The sequence below is a fragment of the Rattus norvegicus genome, chromosome 8 (genome assembly GCF_036323735.1).
Source record: "Rattus norvegicus strain BN/NHsdMcwi chromosome 8, GRCr8, whole genome shotgun sequence".
NCBI classification, from domain to species: domain Eukaryota; kingdom Metazoa; phylum Chordata; class Mammalia; order Rodentia; family Muridae; genus Rattus; species Rattus norvegicus.
The window spans coordinates 31,966,416-31,994,331 of NC_086026.1; the positions used below are offsets into that span (position 1 = coordinate 31,966,416).

General features: G+C 38.8%; 1 long non-coding RNA gene across 2 annotated transcripts in view; it reads right to left on the reverse strand.

Annotated features, from left to right (window-relative positions):
• LOC108351664 (uncharacterized) overlaps nucleotides 1-27,916 on the reverse strand; it is a 39,176-nt gene that overhangs the window by 10,063 nt on the left and 1,197 nt on the right. The window contains exon 1 of one of the 2 annotated variants that reach the window (XR_010054098.1): nucleotides 1-27,916. This exon is cut by the window's right edge and continues 1,136 nt beyond it. The exons of the other annotated variant lie outside the window; for it this stretch is intronic. This is a non-coding gene — a long non-coding RNA (uncharacterized LOC108351664). 2 annotated transcript variants of the gene reach the window in all.

Below are 27,916 nucleotides of genomic sequence, written 5' to 3' on the forward strand. Positions count from 1 at the left end.
CTTCCAGTTTCCCTCTGTGCCCGAAGGTGATTCTGTGCCACAGCTCTCTCCTCAGGAGAGAGCTGGACTCCCAAGAGTGCTGACACACTGACTTACAGGAGGGTCAAGCCACTGTCAGAATCAACAGGACCAACTAATACCAGAGATAAGCAGATGGAGAGAGGCAAGCACAAGAACATAAGCAACAGAAACCAAGTCCACTCGACATCATTAGAATACAGTCCTTCCACCATAGCAAGTACTAGAAAGCCCAACACACCAAAAAAGCAAGATTCTGATTTAAAATCACATCTCATGATGATGATAGAGGATCTTAAGAAGGACATAAATAACTCCCTTAAAGAAATACAGGACAACACAGGTAAACAGGTAGAAGCCCTTAAAGAGGAAACACAAAAACCCCTTAAAGAATTATAGGAAAACACAACCAAACAGGTGAAAGATTGGAACAAAATCATCCAGGATCTAAAAATGGAAATAGAAACAACAAAGACATCACAAAGAAATACAACCATGGAGACAGAAAATCTAGGAAAGAGATCAGGAGTCATAGATGCAAACATCACCAACAGAATACAAGAGATAGAAGAGAGAATTTCAGGGGCAGAATATAACATAGAAACATTGACACAACCATCAAAGGAAATGTAAAACTCAAAAAGCTTCTAACTCAAAACACTCAGGAAATCAAAGACACAGTGAGAAGATTAAACATAAGGATAATAGGTGTAGAAGAGAGTGAAGACTCCCCACTTAAAGGGCCAGTAAATATCTTCATCAAAATTATGGAAGAAAACATCCCTAACCTAAAGAAAGAGATGCCCATAAACATGCAAGAAGCCTACTACAGAACTCCAAATAGAGTGGACCACAAAAGAAATTCCTCCCATCATATAATAGTCAAAACATCAAATGCACAAAACAAAGAAAGAATGTTAAAAGCAGTAAGGGAAAAAGGTCAAGTAACATAATGAAGGCAGACCTATCAGAATTACACCATACTTCTCAAAAGAGACTATGAAAGCCAGAAGATCCGGGGAGAGGTCATATAGACCCTAAGAGAACACAAATGCCAGGGTAGGATACTATATCCAGTAAAACTCTCAATTACCATAGATGGAGAAAATAAGATATTCCATGACAAAACCAAATTTACACAATATATTTCCACAAATCCAGTGCTACAAAGGATAATAGATGGAAAACTGCAATGCAAGGAGGGAAACTACACCCTAGAAAAAGCAAGAAAGTAATCTCCTTTAAACACACCCAAAAGAAGATTGCTACACAAACATAATTCCATCTCTAACAACAAAAATAATAGGAAACAACAACCATTGGTCCCTAATATCTCTCAACATAAATGGACTCAATTCCCCAATAAAAAGACATAGACTAACAGACTGGATAAGTAAAGAGGACCCAGCATTTTGCTGCATGCAGGAAACACACCTCAGTAACAAAGACAGACACTACCTCAGAGTAAAAAGCTGGGAAAATTTTTTCCAAGCAAATGGTTCCAAGAAACAAACTGGAGTAGCCATTTTAATATTGAACAAAATCAACTTTCAACCAAAAGTCATCAAAAAAGATAAGAAAGAACACTTCATACTCCTCAAAGGAAAACTCCACCAAGATGAACTCTCACTTCTGAATATCTATGTTCCAAATGCAAGGGCACCTACATTAATGAAAGAAACTTTACTAAGGCTCAAAGCACACATTGCACCTCACACAATAATAGTGGGAGACTATAACATACTACTCTCAGCAATGGACAGATCAAGGAAACAGAAACTAAACAGAGACACAGAGAAACTAACAGAGGTTATAAACTAAATGGATTTAACAGATATTTATAGAACATTTCGTCCAAAAAAAAAAAAAAAGAGAGAATATATCTTCTTCTCAGTACTTCATGGTACCGTCTCCAAAACTGACCATATGATCAGTCACAAAACAGGACTCAAAAGATACAAGAAGACTTAAATAATCCTCTGCATCCTATCAGATCACCACAGACTAAGGCTGGTCTTCAATAAGAACAAAAACAAAAGAAAGCCCATGTATACATAAAAGCTGAACAATGCTCTACTTGTTGCTAATTTGGTCAAGGAAGAAACAAAGAAAGAAATTAAAGAATTTTTAGAATTTAATGAAAATGAAGACACAACATACCTAAACTTATGGGACACAATGAAAGAAGTGCTATGAGGAAAACTCATAGCTCTGAGTGCCTCCAAAAAGAAACTGGAGAGAGCATACATTAGTAGCTTGACAGCACACCTAAAAGCTCTGGAACAAAAAGAAGCAAATACACCCAAGAGAAGTAGACTGCAGGAAATAATCAAACTCAGGGCTGAAATCAACCAAGTAGAAATGAAAATAACTGTACAAAGAATTAACAAAACCAGGAGGGGGTTCTTTGACAAAAATCAACAAAATAGATACATTCTTAACCATACTAACCACAGGGCACAGAGACAGTATCCAAATTAACAAAATCAGAAATGAAAAGGGAGACATAAGAACAGAAACAGAGGAAATTCAAAAAATCATCAGATCCTACTACAAAAGCCTATATTCAACAAAACTTGAACACCTGGATGAAATGGACAAATTTCTAGAGAAATACTAGGTACCAAAGTTAAATCAGAATCAGATAAACCATCTAACTAGTCCCATAACACCTAAAGAAATAGAAGCAGACATTAAAAGTCTCCCACCCAAAAAGTCACCAGGACCAGATGGGTTTCGTGCAGAATTCTATCAGATCTTCATAGAAGGCTTAATGTCAATACTCTCCAAACTATTACACAAAATAGAAACAGAAGGAACACTATCCAATTCATTCTATGAAGTCACAATTACACTTACACCTAAACAACACAAAAACCCAACAAAGAATTAGAACTTCAGACCAATTTCCCTTATGGATATCAATGCCAAAATACTCAATAAAATTCTTGCAACCTGAAACCAAGAACATATCAAAACAATCATCCATCATGATCAAGTAGCCTTCATCCCAGGAATGCAGGGATGGTTCAATATATGAAAATCCATCAATGTAATCCACTATATAAACAAACTAAAAAAAAAAAAAAAAGAAAAAGAAAAAGAAAACCCAACACAAGATCATCTCATTAGGTGCCGAGAAAGCAAGCATTTGACAGAATTCAACACCCCTTCATGGTAAAAGTCTTGAAAAGATTAAGAATTCAAGGCCTATAACTAATCACAGTAAAAGCAATATATAGCAAACCAGTAGCCAACATCAAGCTAAATGGAGAGAAACTTGAAGCAGTCCCATTAAAATCAGGGACTAGACAAGGCTGGCCACTTCTCCCTACCTGCTCAATAGAGTACTAAATTCCTAACTAGAGCAATTATACAACAAAAAGAGGTCAAAGGGATACAAATTGGAAAGAAAGAATTCAAAATATCACTATTCACAGATGTTATGATAGTATACTTAAGTGAGGCCAAAAATTCTACCAGAGAATTCCTATAGTTGATAAATAACTTTACTAAAGTGGCTGGATATCAAGTTAACTCAAACAAATCAGTAATCTTTCTCTACTGAGAAGATATTCAGGCTGAGAAAGAAATTAGAGAAATGACATCGTTCACAACAGTCACAAATAACATAAAATACCTTGGTGTGACTCTAACCAAGCAAGTGAAAGATCTGTATGGCAAGAACCACAAGTTCCCTAAGAGAGAAATTGAAGATCTCAGAAGATGGAAAGATCTCCTATGCTCATGGACTGGCAGGATTAACATGGTAAAATGGCCATCTTGCTAAAAGCAATCTACAGATTCAACGTGATGTCCATCAACATTCCAATTCAATTGCTTATGCTCTAAGATCAGGAATTGGCAAATGGGACCTCTTAAAATTGCAAAGCTTTTGTAGAGCAAAGGACACTGTCAATAGGACAAAATGGCAACCAACAGATTGGGAAAAGATCTTTAACAATCCTACATCTGATAGAGGACTAATATCCCATATATACAAAGAACTCAAGAAGTTAGACTCCAGAGAATCCAATAATCTATTTTCAAAAAGGTACTGAGCTAAACAAAGAATTCTCAACTGAGGAATATCGAATGGCCAAGAAGCACCTTAACAAATGTTCAACATCCTTAGTCATCAGGGAAATGCAAATCAAAACAACCCTTGAGATTCCACCTCACACCAGTCAGAATGGCTAAGATAAAAAATCAGGTTACAGCAGATTCTGGAGAGGATGTGGAGAAATAAGGACACTCCTCCATTGCTGGTGGGATTGCAAGCTGGTGCAACCACTCTGGAAATCAGACTGGTGGTTCCTCAAAAAACTGGTCATAGTAGTACCTGAGTACCCAGCTATACCACTCCTGGGCATATACCCAAAGATCCTCCAACATATAACAAGGACACAGGCTCCACTACGTTCATAGCCGACTTATTTATAGTAGCCAGAAGCTGGAGAGAGCCCCGATATCCTTGAACAGAGGAATGGACAGAAAAAATATGGTACATTTTTACACAATGAGTACTACTCAGCTATTAAAAACAATGACTTCATGAAATTCTTAGGCAAAAGGATGGAGCTAGAAAATATGAGTGAGGTAATCTAATCACAAAAGAATACACATGGTATGCACTTACTGATAAGCGGATATTAGCCCCAAAGTTCAGAATACCCAAGATACAATTCAGAGACCACAGGAAGCTCAGAAGAAGGAAGACCAAAGCATGGAGGCTTCAGTCCTTCTTAGAAGGGGGAACAGAAATGCTCACAGGAAGAAATATGGAGACAAAGTGTGGAGCAGAGTCTGAAATAAAGGTCATCTAGAGACTGCCCACCTAAGGATCTATCTCATATATAGCCACCAAACCCAGAGAATGTTGCCCACGCTAAGAAGTTCATGCTAACAGAAGACTGATCCAGCTGTCTCTTGAGCTGTCTGCTAGAGCCTGACAAATACAGAGGCAGATGCTTGCAGCCAACCATTGAACTGAGAACAAGGTCCCCAGTGGAGGAGTTAGAGAAAGAACTGAAGGAACTGAAGGGGTTTGCAACCCCATAAGAATAACAATATCAAACAACCAGACTCCCCAGAGCACCCAGGGACTAAACTACCATCCTAAGAGTACACAGGGATGGACTTATGGATTCAGCTGCATATGTAGCAGAGGATGGCCTTGTTGGGCATCAATGGGAGGAGAGGCCCTTGGTCCTGTCAAGGCTGAATAGCCCAGTCTAGGGGAATGTCAGGGCAGGGAGGTAAGAGGGAGTTGGTGGGTGGGGGAGCACCCTTATAGAAGCAGGAAGATAGCGGGTTTCTGGAGGGGAAATTGGGAAAGGGGACAATATTTGAAATGGAAAAAAAATCCACAAAAATGAATTTAGTAAATTCAGCAAATAGTATATTGTTTCCTGTATATGAGGTCCTGTTGTCCTTGCAGAGATCTGGCAATGGGAAAGATAGATAGGATGATGGAATTCAAGAAGAAGTTGACAGTCAAGAAGCAGGTAAAGGAAGAGCCCTTCAAGCCTGTAAGGGTGAGGTGTTGTGGGTGACAAAATAGGTAATAGAATACTGAAGGAGAGCTTTGAGATGAGACCTGAACAAGTGGAGGAAACAAAGTTACTTCCCCTCACCCCAGCTTTCTCTTCCTCTCCCCTTCCTCTTTCACTCTTTTTCTCTCTGCCTTGTAGAATCCTAAGAAGCAAGCACTAATCCACAGATCCTGATCCTGAAGAAAATCTAGTGAAGTCTGAAGATGGTGACTGAGAGATAGAAACTTGGAGAAGATCAAACTGGAGCTATTGTGCCAGGTAGTGTGGTTTGGATAAGTATTTCCCCGACAAAGTTCCACATGTTAAGGGCTGAATCTGCCTGTGACACTATTGGGAGTAGTGAAGCTTTACATGGGTGAAATCTAATTTGATAGTCTAAATAGGATTTAGGGTCCACTGTTGGTGATGCTGTCTGGGGAGGGCTAGGAGGTATAGCTTTGTTGAAAGGAGTATGTTGTTGGGGTGGACCAGGCTTTGAAAGCCCCAGCCTACTTCCAGTTACCTCTCTCGGCTTTGAGCTTGTGGTTTAGAATAGCTCTCAGCTTCCTGTCGGGCTGTCATGCCTGCTTGATGCCATGCTTTCCTGCCTTGATGGACTCTACCACTCTGGAAACTGAAGCCCAAATAAACTTTTCATTCTCTAAGTGGAATCATCCATGGTATCTTAACATAGCATCAGGGAAGTGACTAGTACATCTAAGAAAGAAAGTTATGTTATTGGAGCATGCTTCTGATAGGAATAGTGGGATCCTGGTCTTTTCTCATTCCTGCTATTAGTTCCTGGCACAAGCTGAGTTATTCCTTTTGTCTTGTGCCTCACCATGATCTTGCTACAGGCCCAGGAACAATGTGTCTACCTACTGTGGATGGAAACTTCCCAAAGTATGAGGCAAAACAAACCTTTAAGGTGATTTTTCTCAGGTATTTTGGCACAGTTATGGAAATCATAAGAAGGTCAAATTCGCTGAAAAAGATGGTCCTTTTCTAAAGAGATCAAATAAGTCGGGATCATGTAATACTGAACACGCCAGTTTTCCACAATCCTCCTCATGCTTTCTTAAATATCATCTTTCCTGTAACCTCCTATATCCCTATATGCTCTCACTTATGTGTTTCTCCCAACCCCTGTAAAACCATCTGTTATCTCTGGGGCTCTCCTTTGTATGTAATTCTTTAATATCATTTAAGACATAAATTCATGGTTTTTGTGAGTTTATATCCTTCACTTAAGTGTAACTTTATCTAAGAAACCAGTTAGTGTAGTTCAGTAATTTTACACCCCCAGACTGCAAACTATTGCCTAATACAATGGGGGTCTGAAAATAAATTACTAGATTATTAAGTTACCAAAGTTGGAAAAAAAAGAAATCTAATTTTTTTCCATCCTTGAAGCCATGTTTTGGTTATTATCTATATTTAAAGTCCTTTTCTTAGATCATTTGTAAAGATGAATGAGTATTCTCTATGGAGATGAAATACTAGGCAGTGATCCTTCAAAGTACTTCAGCATTCATTTCCTTCTTTGGGAGGTTAAGATGTCTTGTTCTTCCTTTGTGAATGAAGTGCTAACATTTTAATGGTGAGTCCAACTGTAGATACGGCTCCAGCAGGTTTGTGGCTCTCTGTTTAGGCTATTTTTCCATTCCTGGGTGATGACCTATGCTCTCCACTGAAAAGATATGAGGCACAGCTCCTGCTAGTGATTAAGGTGAGTACGAGGTGGCTAAGGGTGCATACCACAGAACAGAGAGCTCTTACTGAAAGCTGGAAATGTGACCTGGCTTGACTAATAACAATTTCATAGGTGTGTATATGATTCTGCCTTGATGAAAACCAATGTGTGTGGTAATACATACTGTATTTGGAAATAGGGTTCATTATGAATGTAAGCCTTAACATGGAAGCTTGTGGCAGACATCTCTAAGACACTAGGCTGAAATACTGTTAGATTAGTACATGATAATCAAGAACCTTCATATACACAGAACTGCTTAAAATATAAAGAAAACTATTTATAATAAAGAGTAATAAATATAATATGTTCATCCTGGCTCATTTTAAGAAAAAGGGTATCAGGACCTGAAAGCCCCATATCTACTACTTGATTACACAGATGAGGTCTGAAGGTCTTTAAAATATGCTATATTGTCCTGTCTGTGGTCCTCTCCAAAGGCACACAAACACGATCTTTATAGAAGGCAATTTGACAAAAGTGTAAATTGCAAATAACTTCCTTTTTAGCCAACAGTGTCATTTCTGGGAATTTATCTTTTATTATTTGTATAATTCAAAATCGTCCATGTGAGAGGCTGGAGAGATGTCTTAGTGGTTAAGAGCTGTTCTTCCAGAGGTCCAGAGTTCAATTCCCAGGAACCCCATGGAGAGGCTCACAGCCACCATAATAGGGTCTGAGGCTGTCTTTGGCATACAGGTGTAAACGTAGATAGAGCATTTATACAGATAAGATAATAAATATTTTTTAAAAGTCCATGTGAAGCATTGCTACGTTGTCATAACTATAGTTATGAGATGCTTGAGAAAAGTTCTTCAGTGTTATTATGTGTAGTAAAACGTAAAGATATAAAAAGCAGTTGTGGATGAGGATGTTGGTCATAGTCAAGAGTACTGAACTAGTACTCACAAGGCTTTGAGCTGGGTCCTAGAACTCAGGTTGAGGAATGGGCAGTGATTGTTGAAAGCTTGGCAGATCCAAAAAACATTGTTTAAAAGGAAGAGTGAGCTATGAGAATGTTTTTAATTAAAAATAAGGAAGTCGAGCTGTCTTGTGCCTTAGGGTAGTATTCCCTCATTGGATATTTCAGTGGTAGACATAGGAGAGGGACAGAAGGGAAAGGTAGAAGCTACTCATGAAAACAAAACTGTAGGGCAGGAGAGCTGGCTTGGCAGTTTTAAGAGTCCATGCTGCTCTTGCAGATGTCTGGATTTGGTTCCCAGTACTCATGCCTCCTGGCTCACAATTTCCTGTAACTTCACCTCCAATGGAATCAGACACTTGTGGCCTCCATGGGCACTTGCACACAGCCACATGGAGATACATGCACATGCACATATACATGATCGTTAGTCCTTTAAGCTAAGGATCCTGTGACCTATCCATCCTTGTACCACATGAGCTGGGAAGTCCTCCATTCTGGTTACCCTGAATCGATATAATGCAGTCACAAAGGCTGTGAGTGGGCACAAGCCACTAACAACACAGGCTTTCACTCCATGGAGAGTGAAAGGCCTGAGTGGAAACTTCAAAGTTCAGGCCTCACGGTTAGTGACCTTTCTCACCCAAAGTTGATATGGAACAGAGTCTGGTCTTGAACTCCTGATCTTCCTGCCTCTATCCTGGGATTATAAGTGTGAGGAGAGATTTTCATTAAAATATTGATATGCAGATATACGTGTAAAATAGGAATGAAGAGATAGCTCAGCAGTTAAGAACACATACTGTTCTTCTAGAAGATCTGAGTTCAATATTGGCACATCAAGTGATTCACTGTCACCTGTAACTCCAGCTCCAAGATAACCATGCCTCTGCCCTCTGTGTTCACACCTGCATTCATGTATGCACTAAAAAAATAATTAAAAATAACCAAGCTCATTATTGTTTTGTGTGATTTTTTTTTTACATACTATATGAGTTAAGAGAAGATCTCTAAGAGGATAATTGGAGGTAGAAAGAATGAAAAAGAAGGCTTACTCATCAGCTGACACCATTCTGACCTGGATTTTAGAAAAATACAATGTAGACAAAATTTACTTGTTTACATTAATATACCAAAAAATTAAAGCTCTTATCATAATCCTTAAGCAAATACAGAATTTTTGAATACTGATTTGAATTATTGGGAAGTCTTTTGGCCCACAGATGAAATATGCCAACACAACATATTAGGTAATATGATAAATACAGAAATTCTATTTTCTCTTAATGGCAACATCCACATCTGAAGCAAGCTGTCAGTAGGAAGCAGTTTTGCTCGAGTTGCACAGCTTAGCAGATGTCTTTGTTAGGAATGTGACAATTCTGGTCATATTTACTTCACTGAATATCAAGTGGGAGAGAGAGAGAGATGCCAAGTCCTTGGCAATAGCTCGTGATTAATCACATCAAGCAAGCTCGGTGCATGCTTTGCCCTTTGTTACTTGTTCTGCACATTATCATAAAAATACATCCTAACTCTGATTCCAAATGGAACCCAATGCAGTTAGTATCGATGGTTACACAAACTATGTAAACTCCACGGGGAAAAGGGATTCCTGTCCCTTATGCTTTACTGCATAATACTGCTGAGTACCAATCACTTGGCATTTACTCTGTACCAAATTATGAGGAAGTACTCTGCAGTCACTATTTCGGACAATTGTAATCAGAGAGTCTCTGATAATCACACATATTCTCTCACCTGCTCTCTCTTCCTTTAACATTTTATTTGTTATATCAGTTAATCACTTGTTTTGATACGATGAGTGCTGTGAACTTTTGTGCACTGAATAATTCTGATGATAAAGAGTCTGTGCTGAATAGGAAATTATTGGGTAAAAAATATCAAATTACTGCCAAAAACAAATTTAGAGTATTGCTGCCTCAAATAAGTGAAAAAATCCATCCTTAATTCTATGGATTAAAAAGAAGCCAGCATTAATATAGCATTCAACAGTTCAGTGAGCAATTAAGTGCCTACTGTGTACATGCTTCACAGTCATCTAATAGTACACCGAAAATGAACTTGACCCAGCTCCTCTCTTTCAAGTATTTGCTCTAGTGGAGAATAAACAGTAATTTTTGTGCAAAGACAGATTTAAGTATTTTCTGTGTTCTGGATAGTAATTTAATTTAACACTGTGGGGGGCGTATTTTTTGATTCTGATGATGGGAAGAAAGCTTTTTAGAGAATAATTTGAATTTGGTGTCAAAAGTCTCTACTACGGCATGAATAGTGAGGGCCCAAGTCTAGTCTTCCTTGTGCCCTGCAAAGACTATTTGAGAGGAAGCCACAAGACACAAGCAATACTCTAAGAAAACATGATTGAGTACAGACTATGTTTAGGAACTTGTTACAGACCAACACTGGAAGGAGTAAGGTTAGAGAGACAGAGATGGACTAAACTAAGCAGGGTTTGACTATAGAGAACAAGGGGTGAAATCCTTTGACCTGAAAGTGGAACCCACTTAGGTCTGAGCCTAGGGAAGATAACTCTAGCAGCAATGTCCTAGAATGCAGTATTTAAGACACCGGTTGATGCAGACAAATAAGCTGAAGAGTGGGAGAGAGCTTTCAAAACCATTAGCGTGTGACTCCACTCCAGCAAATGGAGTGAACACTGAATGAAGGACGGGAAGCCTATTGCAAAGCCCCACACAAGGATTAATAAGGTTCTTGCTCTTTTCTAGATATGAAGCAGCCAGTGTGAGCATGCAAACACAGTATCTATGGCTACCTGAGCAAAAAAGACATTAAAGAAAAGGGGAACAAGTGGAGAAGAAAAGGGGGTTCAGGTTGTGGGAAGGGGATAATAGGATAATGGAGGTTGAATATATCCTCAGTGTATATATGCATGAAATTGTCAAAATGAAATAAAAGGTTGAAAAAAGAATTAATAGGCTTCTGGGACAGTAGAGAACAGGGAAGAGTGATTTGGGAGTTAACTGGGAAAGATACTGTATTGGATTCATTGGCCAAGATGAAGGACAATGCAGGAGTAGGGGTAAGGTGCATTCAGTGTAGGCCAGAGTTTAAAGTGTCTGAAATCCACCACCTTGCGATGGTCAGCATTTATAAGAGATAAGGGCATACAAACTAAAAAGGAAATGAGGGCTTGTTAGAGGAAGACAGATGAGGGTTACAGCCACCATACTGGGGGTCACTCTCACAAAGAAGACAGACAGACAGTTCAAGCCAGAAGGTTGATGAAACTAGGATAGGCTATTGGCAATTAAATGAAAAACACTGAAATACCAATCTTCAGATAGTCTGCATTTAGATAGCATGGGGATTGTTTGTTAGTGGGGCTGCTTTTTGTTTGCTTGTTTGTTTGTTTGCTTTTTTTAGGGAGAAAAGAATCCTGAATGGAACCTAAAGGGCAGCCACTAAGACAGGAGAACCAGAAGAACGTAACAGGGATACCAGGGTAAGAGGAGAGTTCTAGTAGGAAGGAGTGGGCACTGTGTTAAATGGAGCGGATGGACTAGGAGGCTCTGGCCTTGGGAAGCCCAATAGGCTAGTGATGCCGAGGACCCAGTGGGAGAAGAAAGCAAAGAGCATGAAGTGTAGACGGAGACTGGTATACCACGAGTGGAGTTGTCATTTAGGAGCCTTTCTCATTAGAGTAGGAGAGCAAAGGTGGTCGATGTCAAGGGAGGGCTTGAAAGAAAGGTAGGCTCAGAACACACAGAAAGGAGTCATGTCAAGAAGGCTGTGAAAAGGAAACAGATCACTGTACCTAATAAAGTCGCTGAGCTTTTCTCCAAAGTAAAAACCTAGTTACTTTTCAAAGTTTAGAAAACTGTGCCTCTGTGTGTGGTAAGACTGGAGAGAAGGTAAAGGGAATGGGTAATAATCTTAATACAGTTAAACAAACCACATCACATGACCACTAGCATATTCTAAAATAGGCAGCAAGCATGATGTGGAGAAATTTAATGAGACTACGGAAGATTGAAATAACAGGCATTATTATTATTTTAAAGAGTAAATCAGTGAGAGGTGAGAACAGGAGCACAGTGTTGTTGAGTCCCCAGGCTAACTGAATGGGAGGCATTTTACATTATCCTAACAACCCAATGATGCTATACATTCTGGAGATGTCCAGGTGCTTAGAAAAGTAAAAAGAACACACAGATGGATGCTTTAACCAGTGTTGAAAATTGGCTGAAATAAGAATAATTGGTCAGTGGGGCTGGAGAGATGGTTTTGTGGTGAAGAGTGGCTTGTGTGCTTGTAGAGAATCTAGGTTTGGTTCCCATCATGGCTATCAGATGGCATACAACTGTTTATAACTCTAGCTCCAGATGATCCAACACCTTCTTCTGACTTCCAAAGCCACTGAACTCACATGTACAGAAAGTACATCTAGACATACATATATATACACTCAATTAAAAACAAAAAATAAGGGGTGGACAGATGGCTCACTGTTCATCCAGGGGTCTTGAGTTCAAGTCACAGCAATTACATGGTGGCTCACAACCATCTGTAATGAGGTCTGGTGTTGTCTTTCAGTGTGTCTGAAGATAGCTACTTTATACTCATATTCCTAAAATAAATCTTTAAAAAAACCCTAAAAATAAAAAGTTTATTAAAATATAAGTCAAGATCAGAGTGCATGCAGTTAAGGGTATAGTGAAATAAATCTGCCTGAGATTTGGGAAAGGGAAACTTACAGAAGCTTGCTAGAAGATGACTCATCAAGGGATGAATCAGGAGTGAGGCACTAAGTAGAGAGAGGAAGATAGGTAGTCTAAGACTCTCCAGTATGGAGAGGTTATAGGTGACAGTGACTATTAGGCATTATTAGTTTGCTAGAGGATTTGAGGCAGAATTATGTGGGAGTGAAGGAGGACAGAGTTAGAAAGATGATCAAGAGCAATTATAGACTTTTCCAATATGACAAAAGCCATATTAATATGGTACAAAAGAATATCTGCAAAAAATATTTAGAAAGACACTCAGTCTTTTTCATTCATCAAATATTATGTATTGAGTATTAAAATGTATCCAACATGAAACTATATTTAAGAAAGCATGCAATGTGAAAGACTCTTCTGTAAATGATGGCTTAATTAACATTTAGACATTAGTTCCTGCTGTCTGTACTGATGGGTGACCTTGTACTAAAAGTAAAAAATAGACAGAGGTTACCTTGAGTAATGGAAAGAAATAAACTAGAAAGGCTAAACCTAGTCATTGTGAACCACCACCCTACAGTGAAACGGATAGCTGACCCAAGTGAATAAGTCATTCTTAAGAAACTGCTTGTGCTCATCTTGAGATCACCAATCATTTCCCTTCCCAATCATTTCCCTTTCCATAAGCTTTCACGGTCTTTCTGTGTCAATGAACACAAAAAAGGCTCATCACCATATCCCCTGGGTTGTCATAAGACTAACTTGGAGGTGGCACATCTGGAGCCACTGAACACACAAACCACAACAAGCTGGAATCACTGGCCCTTTGTACCCTGGGTGGGTACAGAGCCACGATTTTCTCGAGTTTGAAAAATAAATAAGTTGTTTTTTTTTTTTTAGAGACAAGTACAGTGACTCTATTATATACACTCATCAGGAGACTGTGCAGAGTTTAGGATGCTGTAATCATCCAACTGAAAGAGCAATTGTTAGCTCAGCACTGAAAATATATGTAAACAGGCTCGGCGAGTACACACTATCTTTGAGTCTTTGACTAAACATGACAGCATTGTTTACACAGTGTCAAACACTCTTTAAAGATGGGGAAGCCCCATTTTTATATTACTTAAGTGGAATATAGACAAAATGTTAATTATGGAAGTTGCATGGCAGATAAAAAGTTTATTGTACTTTTCTTGTATCTTTTAGCTGTGCTTAAAATTTCCTTTAATTAAAATAAATTCGAGAGAAATCCTTTTTGTTCTCACTCTGTAGCTCCGATTGCCCTCAAGCTCACAGCAATCCTATTTCAGTTTTATAAGTTCTAGATTTGCAGGTACATGCTGAATCTGGTTTAGAAAATCTACTTATTGTGCTAATGTAGCTAGTAGATGTGAGGTTAACATTTTTGTTTTTCTCCTCCCTGTTGACATACACTGCAATGTCTGGAGAGTAGCTTATCACACTTCCTGCTTTTCTAGGACAAATTAGACGACATGGACACTAAAATTTCACTGAAGTTGGATGGTATGACATCATTACTATTGTCCCCTCATACCTTGTAACTTTTACATAGGCTGCTACTTCATTGATTTCTATGTACCTAATACATTCACAGCTTTTCTCCTAAATAGGTGCCCTACCTCGATTCAGGCTGAATGGAACAGGTTTTAATTAATCACCAATGGATCTTGAGAACCTAGTATATATCATTATTTAACATTACTTTATGTTCAATGGCACACAAAATGTAAAGTGGAGAACAGCATGCAATAGACTGTCTTGAATTACTCATTAAAAATTTATTGGGCTGGAGAGATGGCTCAGTGGTTAAGAGCACTGACTGCTCTTCCAGAGGTCCTAAGCTCAAATCCCAGCAACCACATGGTGGCTCACAACCATCTGTAATGAGATCTGACACCCTCTTCTTGTGTGTCTGAAGACAGCTACAGTGTACTTATATATAATAAATAAATAAATCTCTTAAAAATTTATTAATGCCTATTATCTTCAAAAAGGCTACCAAGGCCTTGGTCATACAGCATACTGGGAATCTCTGCAAGGAATCAAGAGTAAGTAAGGCACAGTGATGTGGAAGTTCTAAGTGAAGAGTGGGGGATTTTATAAGAATTCAAATTCCCAGATCCAACAACAAGAGGTCCCAGGAAGCCGTGAAAACTACTGCTCTCAGTCATCAAGCCTCAAGGGCCCATAGCCCATCCAGGTGGAACTGTTTTCCAGTTAGAATGCAGGAAATGTGTTTGAAATCCATCCTGATGCTGGAAGGCAAATGCAAAGAGGGTCAAAGCCTAGAGACAAAGCAACAGGATCTGGGTAAGGGTGAGAACTGAATCTCAGAAGCCTGCGGATCAAGGCTGGCTGGCTTGGGTCCTGTTGGAGTCCTAAGGTCTATTTAAAGATGGGTTTGTATTTTGTCATTGTGTGTGTGTGTGTGTGTGTGTGTGTGTGTGTGTGTGTGTGTGTGTGTGTGTATGTATGAGAGAGAGAGAGAGAGAGAGAGAGAGAGAGAGACTATGTAAAGCTCTTTACTTGTGTAATCTCATTCCATATTCATGACAGTTCTGTGAGACAGGAGCTGATGTGTTCAAAGTCAGATGGCTAAGAAGTGACTAACAACTCCTTCTAATGATGTCTTGTTCTGTCTTCCCCCCTTCATGTTGCCTTTAAAAGCAGGTCAGACTCCTGCATAGATAGCTGGGAAAACATTTAAGCATGAGGGGCTTGTCTTTTTTAAAACATTTTAATTAATTCTTTGCGAATGTCATACATGCACACAGTGTATTTTGTTTGTATTCACGCCCTGCTCCTTCATCCCTGTCAATTTTTAAACTTTTCTATTAATTTTTATTTATATGAATACACTGTAGAGTCTTTAGACACATTGAGGAGGACATCAGATCCCATTACAGATGGTTGTGAGCCACCATGTGGTTGCTGGGAATTGAACTCAGGACTTCTGGAAGTACAGTCAGTGCTCTTAACCACTGAGCCATCTCTCCAGCCCTAGCAGCCATGTCAATTTTATGTCTTTTCTCTCTCTTTTACCATCATGACCACTGTGTGCTACCTATATATTCATGAATGTGGGGGCATCTGCTGGAACTTGTTTGACCGTCTTTCTTTCCTTTAAGGAAAAACAATTGTCCTAAAAGTCATCAAACGTAGATAGCTCTCCACTAGAGGTGGGGGCTTGTGCGTCCCTTCCCTCTTCATGCTGGAATGCTGACTGGCTTGATGTGCAGTCCTGGGCAGCAGCCAGTTACAGCTGCTGTGAGGTTTTTCAGTGCAACAGTGCTTCCATACCCAAATAACACTGCTTAGCTCCAGTCCTCTCCAACCTATGGCTTTACGGTCTTTCCATTCCCTTTTGTCTTAATAGACCCTGAGTCTCAGGGAAGAGATTATGACATAGATGACCCACCTACAGCTGAGCACTTCGTAGGCTTTTATTGTCTGTGCTTCGACCAGTTGTGAGTTTCTGCAAGAACTGCTTTCCACTGCACAAAAATTTCTGAGTCCTGAGAGCAGCACTAATCCATGGGTACAGAGAGAGGAATTTAGAGGCAGTTTGATACTATGCCCATTTAACAAGAAAATAGTAGATTCCATGCTGGGGCTTCTGAGCTTTTAACAGGTTCTTGGCCAGATTTACAGCATTAGGTATGTATTTCCTTCTGTGGAGCAGGCCTTAATAAGTGCTACTATTTTGTCCATGGTATATCTCACCATGTTGGTTGTTGTTATAGCTGAAAGGGTTCACAGCTGAATAACACATTTATGGCTTTTCTTCTTCAGCAGCCTGCATGGCACCTTCTAGTATGATGAATGCTAGCCAGTGGAGGAGGGCTTGGGGGTGGGGGACTGTGAGGGATGGGTGGGTGGGATTTCTAAGTCAGTATCAACTTGATATCCCCATGTCCTGTGACATTTTCATCAATGGAGTCTTAACATCAAGTTCTACTTTTTAGGAAGCTTATAAAATAGTAGGTTTCCAATCAGCCTTTTCAAACATCCTTAGTGTTAGTTGTCTCTTCAGCTCCTCCAACCTCTCATCCCTCTCCCCTTCTTAAACCTCTCTTCCAGTTATTCAGTCATTACCTGTATTAGTCAGGGTTCCCTAGTCACAGAACTTATGAAACGACTCTATATATTAAGGGAATTTATTATGATGACTTACTGTCTGTAGTCCAAGTAACCCAACAATGGGCAGCTGTGGAGGGGAAGTCCAAGAATCTAGTAGTTTCTCGGTCCCATGAAGCTAGTTGTTTCAGTTGGTCTCCTATAGAAGTAGGTTCTAACAGATGTGCTGGCAAGCAGGCAAAAAAGAGTGAATCTTCCTTCTTCCAATGTCCTTATGTGGATCTCCAGCAGAAGGTCCCCAGATTAAAGCCTGGATCTGGGACTTGCTTGTCCTAGGCTGACCTTGAACTCAGAGATCTCCTTGCCTCAGTCTCCTAGGATTAAAGGTGTGTACTACATTGCCTGGGCCTAAGCTTTTTATGGCCACTATGCCTTAAGATCTCCATGCCAAGATCCAGGTCAGAAATTTGTATCTTCCAGCCTTAGATCTGGATCACAGGTGAGCCCTCCAATTTTGGATTGTCGTCAAGTAGTAACCATTATATTCCCTTTCATATCACCCAGGGGCTCCTCTTACAGGAGATACCAGGCAGCTTAGAGTGTCCATACCATATTCATGAGGGGTGAAATAAGCTCCCATTAACTTATGACTGTGAAGGCTCCCATTATTTGCAGAATCATATCTCAGCCAACGTTGGGAAGTTTGTCTTTATGCCCTCCATGGCTATCTAGTTCTGTTTCTCCTCCAGTAATCAGGTTGTGTGTTTGGGTGGGCTACCTAATATTCTTCAACTGCCTTCACATCAAACAATAGTCTGTTGACAGAATCAAAAGGGCTGTGCTTTGGGAACCATTGATTTTGAACAAAGATTGGGAACTTGAATGAACGAAAGTAGTATCAGGACAGGGGCATAAGGGTTTGACAGATATGCTGAATTCCTGAAGTCACACTTTGGGATAAACTGGAGGCAAAGTGCTGTAGGAGAGAGATAAGATCTCAGGAAATAAAGGGACCAAGGGTTCTGCTGCTTCAGGTTCTCTTCAAGTACTCTTCCTGCCACTGTACAAAGTCCTCAGTGTTCACTGGGAACAATGAGTATGTGTACATTTAAACAAAGATGGTCATTAACGTTCACAATCCGTCAAAGCCACTTTCTTTTGATAAGTGAGGTTACAGACCTCACTACTACTATGTTAGTATTCCAAAGGAAAGTCTGTCCTGCCTACAATAAGGGGTACACAAAACATCTCTCCTCGTACTCTTTATTTTAGTGCCACAGGAACTCAAGACAATGGACTTTTTCTACTCACCAATTACTGTTGAGCTCCTTATGGCTCTAACAAATGCATCCGACTAGTGGCTGCCACATAGATTTAAGTACTTCCATACTTTTAGATTTAGAAGTGATGTTTGCTGAGGGAATAGAGACCAGTAAATGATATTCTAAGATAATGTCAAACTTTGGATAGTTTTCTATATCCTGTATATAAAACAGAAGTAATTTTGTAAGTCAACAGTACAAAGCCAACAAGAGTTGACTTTGTGGTTTATTCTCTGCAAATTTTGAAAATCACCTGACTCTCCTACGATGTGCTTTCCACGGTGTACTACGATAGAGCAGCAATAATAACACTTGCCTAGAGAAGTTCTTCCAAGAATTCAAGTATACTATCTGGGAAAGTGCTCAAAGATGTTGATGGGGAGCTACTTGATGCTCAATAAATGAAGCTTTGAAAATGTATTGTCAAACTTTAGAGACTGGAATCCTATCTACCTAAGTGTGTAGAGGAGAATTTAAGAATTATCAATTTCACTTTTAATTCAAAACAACATGTCTATTGAGGTATTCCAACTACACAAATGGACAGATAAAAAGTACAAGGCTCCATCCCAAAGTTTATACCTTGGAGGTAGTCATTCTTGACAGGGTGACGTTTAGCTAGGTATGTTCGAATATTTAATTTTAAATCATAGTGTACATTATATAGTGTTCTGCAATTTTAAATTTGACTTAGCAGTGTATATAGACTCACTGTTCTATTTCCTCAGTTGGATTCTAATTTAATGATATAAACATGTTGTTAATGAATAATTGGTCGCTTTATTATTTTTTGCTCTTTGACTCAAGGGGGTAGTGAACATTCTTAAGTATGTACTCATATTTTGGCATGTGTACTAGATATTTTTTTCTAGGACAAATTTCTAGAAAATTGGTAAGTACTTGTACTGACCGGCCTTTGTTAACTTGAATGGAGAATGTTACAGCATGAGTTGTGTCCCTCAAGAACTACAATCTTTTAATTTACCTGGTGCTTCAGGGTGAGAATGTATTTCAAGACAGAGCCTTTAAAATGGAGATTAAGTTATTAAGAAACATGTTGTTAAAGGGGTCCTAACCCTGTCTGACTGGTATCCTAATAAGACAAAGATGTTTGGATGTACAAAGACATCAACAACGTGCACACGCAGAGCAAAGAGACACGGAAAAGTCAGGCATCTGTAAACCAAGGCGAGAAGCTTCAGGAAAAGCTAGCTTATTAACACAATTCATCTTGGCCTTTTAGCTTCTACAACTGTAAAAAATAGATTCATGGACAACATTCACATTGTGGTATGATATTTCATCATGGCAACCCTCCCAGACTGTGAAAGTCACTAAAGGCTGTGTCACCTGCTTTGCTGAGCCCAGTGTTAAGAAGCTGAGGTAGTCCCTCTCTCTGCACCTCTGGCCTATCCATCTCTCACTGCTTGTATTGCCCTGCCTTGTTGCTGTTTATTTAATCAGATTGTTTACTCTGAACCTTGGGGAAACCAAGGATTTTGGGAGGTTTATGAAAAATAATTATTTATACTTTTAGGGTTTTTGTTTTGACTAGAATGTATGTGTACTTAGTATATATTGCTAATTACGTATCACAGCACATGAATGGAAATTAGAAGACAATTTGTAGAGTTTCACCCCCCAATCCCCACCATTTATATGGATCAGTTATCTGACTTGCACTCTTACCTGCTGAGACATTTCTATGGCCACATCTTTGGTCTTTTTGTTTTGTTTTGTTTTGTTTTGTGCTTTGTTGTAACACATTTTGCCAAAAAACTACAGGTCAAAATATTTTCCACTGAATCATTTTCTACTTTTTCACAATAAAATAGTAAAAGTAAAAGCAATAATTTCTTCCCCTCAAATTTTCTCAAATATTTCTTTCTTGGATTGATGGGAAAACACGTCTCCCTTTAGTAGATCATTTTGAGCTTATTAAATATGTTGTTCTGTAATACTAAGGCTTGCACTTAGAGATTGCATATGCCAGGCAAGCTGTCTTGCCACTGAGCCACTTCTCTGTCCCTTCTAGGACTTTTATTTTGATTATTTTTGGAGACAAATTCCCGCTAAGCTGTTCAGACATCCTCGTGTGACAGCTTCCACATAACTAGTATTATAGGCCTGCGCTACCAGGCAGACACTCCTTCTGGGTCACATAATTAAATGAACCTGGACTAACCCAGTAGCTAAAAGGCATCTACCCTTTCACCGAGTCCCTCTTGACCACTCTGTTTTCCCAACCCTCAGTAAATTTGATGTGTGTGCTTCCTCAAGAAGCAGGAAGGAAACCTGAAATTACGGCCTGCAGCCTCATCAGCAACCTTCACATACTTGACATTCTTTTCATTTCCTAAAGAAGTGACTCACCCAGAACTCATAGCCAAGGTAGCTGGAATGGTTGGCCTATTTCTTTTCCTTTAACAATTTACTTGTAAAATCAAGGCTGCTTTGCTGGATATTTTTGCATGTTGAGAATAAAAGCAGAGGAGAGTCTGTCAGGGGTCTAAAGAGGATTTTCCTTTTCTGATCTTTCTCATTTGTTTTCTTCCCATTTTGGCCTGGTAAGTCTCTTTACTATCAGATTAGTAAACCATGGGAGCTGAGTCAGAACTGACTCAACTAAGTGATCAGGAGAAGCATGGCCTAGAAGACCTGACTAAAGTAAGGCAGGTTAGCACACTCCCAATGTGATCAACTGAGCCTTTCATTTCAGTGTCACAGAACAGAAAGAGAAAAGAGAAGAGAAGAGAAGAGAAGAGAGAGTTGTCATGCAAAATTCACAGGAAGACTATTTACCAAAGGACTATTCTCTTGTTTGTGTTTATTTTTTCTCTAATGTTTTTGCATGTATGTGCAAAGGAAGTTGGGAACAATTTAAGAAGCAAACCCAAAGATAATCTCCTTATTTGTAATATTCATGTTCTACTTTTTTGTTCTTTGTATTTTTTGATATTGCCATTTCCATTTTATTTAGTTTACTAAGTCGCATAAGAACCTCAAAATATATGCAATTATTCCCAATAAACTTGAGTGCTATATTAGGCCCTGTATGAGACACTAAGTTCTATATCAGATAGTTAAGATTTAATCTATCTCAGCATCTAGAGATCTACTCAACAATTTGCAGACACCTAGATTTTAAAGCTAGTGGCCACTGGGAAAAATTTAAATCACTTATATTTAGCTCAAAGCCCAAGATTATTTTGAGACAATAACAATTAAATGAATACTTTTATCAGAAACTAATTCCAGAAGTGTTCGTTTGTGTGTTGAGAATCATGAAAGGGAAAGGGAGTTACACCCGTGGCATATGTGCACTCTGGAGCTACAGTAATATCATCATCTGCGATACAGCTGCTTCCCTTAAATGCTCACACTCATAACTTCAATAGTAGGCAGGATATGAGCTATGAAAAGGCAGTTCTGCACTTGGTGGGTAGCTGATTGAGAGTATGAGGTCCTCTAACCTTCTAACTCTGAGACTAAGTGAAGGACACACATAGAGAGAGCCTTTGGGGTCAGGAACTTGAATAGATAAGCAAGCACTACTGTCAACTGTGATATTACTATCATTTTGGATGAAAAAGATGGTCATTATTTTCATTTCATGAAGTCTCTTCAATCTTTAGTGTTCAATGCATAATGTTATTACTTACTACAAATTTTCTGGAACAAATAAAATACGAAAAAGTATTAAGATAAACAAGAGAAGTCATTTGATTCATGGAATCATTTGATTCATGGAATGAAATCACATTATGGGTAGCAATCATGAATACTATTACTTGCCTCTTACTTTTTGTCAGGTGCTTAAGTACCTCTCTAGAGTAGAGTCCAATCAACACAAAATGGCTAATGATACAGTAAGTCTCTAAGTTGGGGGGCTGGAGAGATGGCTTAGTTGGTAAAGTGCTTGTCATGAAAATGTGAGGAACCCACACTAAAAACACAGATTTGGGCCAGGTGGTAATGGCAATACACCTTTAATCCCAGCAAGAGGCATACAGATCTCTGTGAGTTTGAGGCCAGTCTGGTCTACAGAGTGAACTCCAGAACAGTCCGGGTTCCACAGAGAAACCCTGTCTCAAGAAAACAAAAACAAAAATGAGGCATGGTCCATATGCCTGCAATCTCAGTGCTGGAGATGCTGAGACAGAGAGTCTCTGGGGCTTCTTCTCATTGCCAGTGGAGCCACTTGATTCAGCCTCAACAAAATAAGATGGAGAAAAGACTGAGGAAGACACCTATTGACTTCTGGTCTTTGTACATATACACACATGTATGTGGACTCACATGAAAACACATATATGTATGTGCTTACACATACACACAACACAGTCTCTGAAGTTGTTAGGAGCCTCACAAAAAAGGGCAGCAGTGACACAATATTGTTACTAACAGTTTGACTTGTCTCAGTCTCCATGGTACTGTAATGCAATTGCTCACTTAAAAGAAACAGACTAGACTAACAAAAATGTCAAGGCATTTGCTTCCACTTTAAATTTCCCCTTATTCTCTCAGGTATACCTTCAGAAAACTCATCAGTCACTAATCATGGTTTATAGGGATGTAATAGGTCAGCTAGAAAAGAACAGGGCTAGTGCCTACTGCTTATAAAATGATGGTCAACTGCTAACCTATTACATCCTTATAAACTTAGTTAAGTTCAGTTCACTTTTGTATTATTTAGCAGGAAGTGTTCAGCCATTGCCAAAGTCAATATATTGAGCCTAGTTGCTGCAGGCAGCTGGTTTCCCATAGATAGAACCATGTGTCCCTATTTCCTATTTCAGTCAATTTCTGATTCAGTGGTAGGAAATGCCAAAGGGAGTTGGCAGCAATGGCCTTTTCCACTTGCAATAGATTTTATAAACTTTGGATTTTTTTCCTTGATAGCTCTAAAACAAGGTACTGATGTCAAACAAATCATAATGAAAAACAAGGTAAGTGCTTTATTCTCGTTCCTGTCCCAGAGGCAACTGCACTGCCAGTCTATTGCCAGGGATGTGGGGCCCTCAAGGAACAGAGGGATTCTCATATGTATGAGAAATACGTTTGTAAAAAAGGCTGGGATGTGAACATTCCTTGAGACTTCAGTGATAAATTGAGATAAATTTGGACTTCTGGGACATCCTATTTCTGTGCTATGATTTTACCCACTCTCTTCTTGGCTGGTGGGAAAAATAGGTAGAGGTTAAGAATGGAGGTTGTTCTGATATTTTTTCCATTTTTTCAACTCTCTGGGATGAAGCTGAAATCTCCCTGCTTTTCCTTCCCTCTCTCTTCTTGCTGTGTATTTTGGCTTTTCTTCTACAATGTTTCATCTTTAAAGTATGGGGTTTTATTTTTCTCTATTTTTTGTTCATTAACCTCAAAAATGTCCCATCTTGTACTTCAGATTCTTAATCCATATAGGGATAAATCAGTATCTATTCCCTTTTGTTTGTCAAACACCACAAATTTTCAATTATTTTAATAAGCTTGTCTGAGCTCACCCCGACTTTCTTCTGGCACTATGCTATTTAATTACAATTATTTAATCTACACTCAGATTTCATGAAAACTTAAAGTGATTGTCTGGACGGTACACACATTAGTTTTTTGTTGTTGATGATGCTGTGATAAAACAGACTGACAAAAGCAGCTTAAGGACGTCTCTTTTTCTATTTTCCTTTCTTTTCTCTTGGTTCCAGAGGGATAGAGTCTTGGGAGGGCAAGGGAAAAGAAGGTAGAGGGGGGAGAGAGAGGGAGAGAATTCCTATGCACTAGGTGTGGGGAAGCACATGTGCCATTTCAGCACTAGCAAGAATGAGGCAGGAGGATTGTTAGTCGAAGATCAGCCTAGACTACACAGAGAAGCACAGCATTTCAAAGTGTCCTAAGTAGTTGTCTTGGAGTGCTGGTAAAGTGGAAGTCACTGGTGAACAACAGACACCTGGCATGCATTACCTATGCCTCTGCAGCAGGGCTCACATGTTTCCTCACACAGCACCTTGCTATTACTCAAGTCACTGAGGATGCTAAGGTATACTGCCTATGTGGAATACATGAGCTACTTCATTTGATTTGTTTTTTTTTTTTTTTTCTTTTTTTTCCGGAGCTGGGGACCGAACCCGGGGCCTTGCGCTTGCTAGTCAAGCGCTCTACCACTGAGCTAAATCCCCAACCCCGAGCTACTTTATTTGAAATTAAAACCGAGAAAGTTTAGATTATTTTCTAATTCAATTCACAAATATCTAAAATACATTAAAATATAATAATCTATGTCAACACAAAGCACAGCTTATGAAAAATATCTGTATCTTCAAAGCAATAAAAATTAGTTTGGGACATCACTGCTTTATATTTTGGCAGCTAAAAATGTCGAGCTTGATAAGAAACAGCTAATTATTTATTTATTTATTGCATTTAACGTGTTACAATTATCATACTGAAAAATACTAGTGTATTTTTATGAGAAACAGATTTAATAGAGAATAAAGCCTCATAATCAGTTTAATATTGCCTTTAAAAGTCAGTATTAGTATGTTAAAATATTGACCTCCAGCTCCCACATTGTCAGAGACACAGTTCCCTACTCACTGTTGGGATTCCTCATTCAACATGTAGTACTATATTAGTGCCTACTACACAATTATCCCTCAGGAAATAGCTGCCGAATTAAGTAGTGAACACTGTACCCTATGTGGGGCTATCTATGTTACCAAGAATCCCTGCTCTTAAAGAGTTTGTACTCCACTGGAAGGGAGACAAATATTTACAAAAATGTACTATTAGCACAATTTGAAAGTAAATACAAGAAACTATAGAAGTTTAGAGGGCATGTCACCCAATCATGGGAGATCAGAAAAAGACTTTTAGAGAAATAATGGTCAAACTGATACTGAAAGGAAAAATAAAAAAAGCATGAGTGCAGAAAAGGAAATGGAATGTTAGAGTATTACAGACAGAGGGTCAGCAAGTCTTGCTAGAGTCTAGAGAGAGAGAAACAGTGAGCAGGCCAGAAATGAGGAAATATATCATGTACACCTTCTGGTATAAAGACTAAACAGACTGATCTAGTTAAGGCTTAGAATGGTCACTATGGATATAGAAGAATGAGTTATAAATCATGAAGCAATAGTCACTGGAATGATGATGATACCATCTAGAGATCTGAAGCAAACATAGACAAAATGAAATGAGAAGTTTAGTTTCAGATGTTATTTTGAAATACCTTGGACTATGTAGGATAGACATTTTAAAGGTATGTGAACTTTATTCTTAAAAGGGAGAAGTAGACTTGAAACTTATACTTAGGAGTCATCAGCACACATATGATCTCAGAAGCCAACAAGACACAAGAGGACTGTTAAAGGTGAAATGGGATTCGGGATGGTGCAGGGGATGAAAACACTTGCTGGGAAGCCTTATGAGTTTCAGGGATGGAATCAATGGTGAAATGATAGAACAGATTCCTCAAAGTCCTCTGACTTCTGCACATATGTTATATGCACATATACACAGTAATATACTACTAATAAATGACTTTTTAAATCATGAGACAGGGATCTGGTGAGATGCCTCAGTAGTTACGGTTTCAGGCTGATCTTCCAGAGGACCTACTTTCCATTCTCAGCACTCATGGCAATTCCTAATCTTTGGCACTACAGTCTCAGGGATGTGATGGCCTCTTCTGGCCTCTTTGGGTGTCATGCACACACATGATTAATAAACATATAATACATAGTGCGCGCGCACGCACACACACACACACACACACACACACAAAGTGAAAATAGGAACAAGTCCTATATATAAAGTGAAAATACAGATCAATTTGAACAACTTCTAGGTGTTAAGCGATAGGCAGATGATCCTAGAGTGAAAGATTAAAACAAACAAACAAACAAACAAACAAACAAACAAAAAGGTAGAGATCTAGGAGGAAAACCAGGAAAGTGTAGTTTTACAAATCAAATGATATATATTCAGAAAACCATGATTACTACTATCTAATACTGCAGAGAAGTTGATTTAATAAAGAAAAAAAGGTCCACTCTATCGAAAAACTGAGTACTGATGACCTAAGGTAGAGTGATAGGGATAAAATCCTGAAGCTTATTGAGTGGAATAAAATATCTGTTGAGAGAAGTTCCTGAAGAGACAGAAATATGTGCTTCGGAGATGGTAGGGGGTAAGGGAGTATCCAGTTCCTGGTGCCAAGTCGGATGCCTGTGCAGGCAGGCTTGTGAATGAGGAAACAATCCATTGGTTTATATATTTTTTTCTTTTTTCTGAAAATAAGTGAAAGATGACTTGAAAATAATGCAGAAATTCTGAGGAGGTTGTTGTTGAAAGTGGAAAGAAGAGCTGACTAGGGAAATAAGCACTTGATGAAGCTGGTAGTTTACTGGATGTGTACATTGTAAATATATATTGGAAATTTCCTGCATGCTAAGCCCAGAAATTTCTTTTTCAAGACTCTCTCTGAATTAGGTTAACGTCTAGGCATTATTTTGTTAACAAGGACACACAACAGATCATAAAATGAGCATAATTGGAAACTGAATCTCTTTCTGAGAAAACTCTACATGGTATAAACTCATTTCCTGTAATTTACCATGCATTTTCAATAGAACACACTGACGTTATTATTTGGGGTGAACTTAGTATGACAGCACAAATGTACCTTTGACATTATTTATATTGAGAATTTATCCATTTCCAGGAAATGACAAAGCTCACAATTCACTAATCTCTTAAGATTCAGATCCTACTAAAAGCTTGTCTTCAAAGAAATTTACTTACAAAGATAGATATTTTCTTTATAGACTATTAAATTATATAAAAATATTTTAATTTTGCACTATAAATTCATCATGATAAATTAACTACATGTAAGAAATATCAGTAAGCTTCTACTAGGCAATGGGCATGCATTAGTGTACTGAATTCAGACACTTGTAGAGGAAGAAACTTGATCATAGAAAGTTAAGAAATTTTTCTGTCCTTGGCCACGTACGTGCCTAATAATGTGAGCTGGGATTTGAACCCAAACACTCTAACTTCCTAGACCTTGTATTTTCTATACTGCTCTTTTATTCGACCCCCTCCCCCCTCAGTATAGCTCTGGTTGTCCTGGAATTCACTCTGTAGACCAGGCTGACCTCGAACTCAGAGATCTGCCTGCCTCTGTCTCCTGAATGCTGGGATAAAGGTAGTGCCCTACCGGCCCAATGGCAGGCTATATTGCCTTTTTTGAGACAGAAACTTAATGAAAGAACTTTAACACAATAATTGGTTGGCAGCTAAGGTGGGATACATTGATAAATGTAAAAATGTAGGTGTAGGAACAGCATAAATCAAGATACAATATAATTGGATTTTTAGATAAAATTTCTTTCTTTAAAAAAGGCTACTTGGAAGTATTTCAAGCACACAGGAAATTGAACACCCTTGTGCCCTATACTTAATTTTAACATATTTTAACTTTTGGCTGTCGCATTTTCTTCAGATTACTTGGACAGAAAATAAAAAGATACAATGGAACGCTTCCTGTTACACTCCCTCTGGTC